The sequence below is a fragment of the Cupressus sempervirens genome, chromosome 10 (assembly GCF_028749045.1).
Source record: "Cupressus sempervirens isolate cs-2001-9-10 chromosome 10, ASM2874904v1, whole genome shotgun sequence".
Taxonomy (NCBI): Eukaryota; Viridiplantae; Streptophyta; class Pinopsida; order Cupressales; family Cupressaceae; genus Cupressus; species Cupressus sempervirens.
The window spans coordinates 113,974,512-113,977,807 of record NC_143127.1 but is presented as its reverse complement, the minus strand read 5'-3'; the positions used below and the strand labels follow the sequence as shown (position 1 = coordinate 113,977,807).

At 39.0% G+C, this 3,296-nt stretch overlaps 1 pseudogene; it reads right to left on the bottom strand.

The window, feature by feature from the left end:
* Positions 1-836: 836 nt before the first annotated feature.
* Positions 837-1,715, bottom strand: LOC149532860 (vacuolar-sorting receptor 1 pseudogene; annotated as a pseudogene).
* Positions 1,716-3,296: the final 1,581 nt, after the last annotated feature.

The following is a 3,296-nucleotide window of genomic DNA, read 5'->3' as shown; positions in this document are numbered from 1 at the left end:
ATGAATTCGCTCAAATTCCAACCCAAACTACATTTCAACTATCTTTTTACTGATATTCAGGTCATTACCTTGACAAAAAATCAAACTGAACTTCCTGGTCTGAATATAGTTGCAATTCAAGTACCTGATAGAAAACCTCATGTAACTCAAACTAACTGATACCTATGCAAAAGCCGACTCCAGAATCGGAAAGTTCATCTTCTCCCGATTCCGACGATATATAACATCGCCTATTTTGCCTCCAGGAAACCCCAAAAAAAATCATTTCGAAAATGACTCTTCTGACTGAAAGTTATGCCTGCCATTTGATTTTAAAACTTGACGTGGGCATTTTTAACAAAAAATAATAATAAAATATTATTATTTTTAACTCTACAAATTTTCCTAACCCTTTGAATCTGTGGTCAACCTTGGTTTGACCGGTGCCACATGTCACTTGCTGATTGGTCTGCCTGATTTGCCCCATCCGCCATGTGTCGTCTTCTCGCTAACTCGCTATGTTAATTCTCACGCATCTTTTGCTTGGCGAGTTAGCGACGACCCTCCGATTTGGACACGTGTCGTCATCTCCTTGCATCCAAGTTTTGGGCGCCAACTCATCATTATTGCATGCTCGTTCAAAATATCTCCATTTGCGCACCAACTGGCAGTCCACGGCGGGCCCCTCCCCTCGAGCTCGTGCCTTCAAAAGGCTCTTGCCTCAATTCACATCTTATTAAGTGTGTTTGGGTATTTAAATACATAAAACATACCCACGTTTTATCAATGTGGGATAATTGTTTTTTATTGCTCTTCGCCTTTTGTTTGACTGTGGTTGGAATCGGCTCCTTGTTCTTTTAAAATTTATTGGAACCTACAGCTCCTTTGTCAAGTTTTCCTCTGTATTGTATGTCATTAATAATAAGAGTGGGTAATATTGTGACATCACCACGAGATCCATGTCCAACCTGTTTATCTTGCTCAGCTTTCAAAATAGAGTTTTCAGTATCGGCAATGGGATCCCTCATGCACTTTTCTACCTTCCTGTCCAGACCAAGATATTTGATGACACTATCTGCACATTCTTTGTTATATTTTTTGTCCTTCATTGGACACCTGATGCGGAAATTAGTAACGTAGTCCCACCAAACCCATGGTCTGCTATCCTCTTTAGCAACAGTAAAAACACACAGTTGTCTCAAATTTTCAGTCACCACATCTTTCCCATCATACCCCCGATTGAAGTCTTGTTCTGGATCAGGTGCACAGTATCTTCTGTTATTAATGCATTGAGCTTTGCATTGCTTGCTCACTACAAAGGCTTGAGGGCAGTACCACGTGATATAGTGAGGAGTAAATTGTGTGTACTCATTTTTCTTAAGAATTTGAGCAGCTCCTTTGAAATTCTTTAAAAAATCCATTTGCATATCACACTTCAATCCACATTCATCATTGCTATTTGTCCACAACTCATACTCCACACGTTCATCTGTGTGTGGAACAGACTCTCTCCAGTCCAAATTAATATTGACCATATTCCTCTTACTAATAGCATCTTTCAGTTTGTCACCTAAATTCTTCTCAATGAGTGCAGAGGGAATAGTGATATTCTGTTCATAAGCTGAACCACCTTCACCAGGCAAATCCATAGTTATCAAAGATTCATCCTTGTCATCAGCCACAAGGACAGCCGCTGCCCCAGCATTCTGAGCATTCCAGACTTTCAAAGCAAAATAGCAATTTTACCATGCTGCAAATTTTTAGCCCATGACGAATCTCCAGTCAAAAGATTTTAATTGTCGAACATCCATACTTTAAAAATCTTGCAAGCAAACAATGTTAATAAACATAAACTAGGCTCGGATTCGGCATCATAAACTAGGTTATTGATCACTTGGGCTTCTAAAAACTGGGATATAGGTTCTTTGCCATGAGGAGACTGGAATTCTATAGTTTGGGCTCTTGACGAATCACAGGTCACATTTGGCGAATTTCCGAAAACAGGCACTTGGAAATTTTAACTGGCAAATGTGTCAAAAAGTGATTTTTGGCAAATGTACGGACATAAGAAAGTATGCAAATGGATGCATCATGACTTAAGAATTGGCATACTTCAAGGATTTCTAGGAGACAACACAATGATATAATCCATTTAGGCTCACCAATCACGGGATGAGAGTTATAACATGCCGAACAAGGATGTGAATCAATCTGGATGCCTTAGCCGTAACCAAACAATGCAAACTGGGTTTTTGATCATGTTAGCAAACTGATCAAATGGATTCGACATGATCTCAAAATTTGAACATATGAAGTATCTGACCCATAGAACATAGTGAAAAAATAATTTCCTCATTTGGATCAACTGGGTCAAAGATATCATTGGTCGAACAGGGCTTCCCAAAACTGTGAACAACTACACAAATGTACAAAACAGTAACCGACCAACTTTGAGGGGTTCGAAACCTAGTCAAACGAATTTGAAAAGACTTGAAAATTGAAACATAGGTTCTTTGTTATGGAAACTAAACACTCCCAAAGTGGCGGGTCATGACACATTCCTGGGTAAAAGATATTCAAATGCAAATTGGACCTCTGGTCGCTATTTGACACACGGGCAGAATTGCAAATTTTGACACTAGCTTAAAATGACACTTCACAGAATGATTCGAGATGGAAAAATAACATTGTGGATCACATGCATATGTCAAATGAAAGGTGTTAAGCCACTCAAACACCATCTAGGCCTCAAACTGACAATTTGCTACATATGCATAAAAGGCACTTTAGGGCATGATTTTCTCAAAATTTTCTAAATGTGACTGAAAATAGACCATGCAATTTTCAGTCCCAACAGGACATATTGTAATCAATCATATACATCAAATTGGGATGCCAACTAGCCTATGACCTCCTTTGACCTATTTCAACATGAAATGTATCCCTATGGTTCTCAGGATCCCTAAGTTCATATTTTAATCAATCATATGAGTCAAATTATGTCATATGATATCTTTCAACCCACTTTGACCCATTTCATCATAACCTGTGTCCCTAGGGTTCATAGAGGCCCCAAGGACATATTGAAATCAATCATATGGATTGAATGGGGTTGTAAGCTAACCTACAACCCCCTTCAACCTATTTTATCATGACATGTGTCCCTAAGGATCCTAAGACCCCTAGGGACATATTGTAGTCAATTGTATGGGTCAGATAGTGTCATAGGCTAACCTATGAGCCCCTTCACCTTGTTTCATCATGGCATGTGCTTCTAGGGTGACATATTTTAATCAATAGTATGGATCGAATCCGGT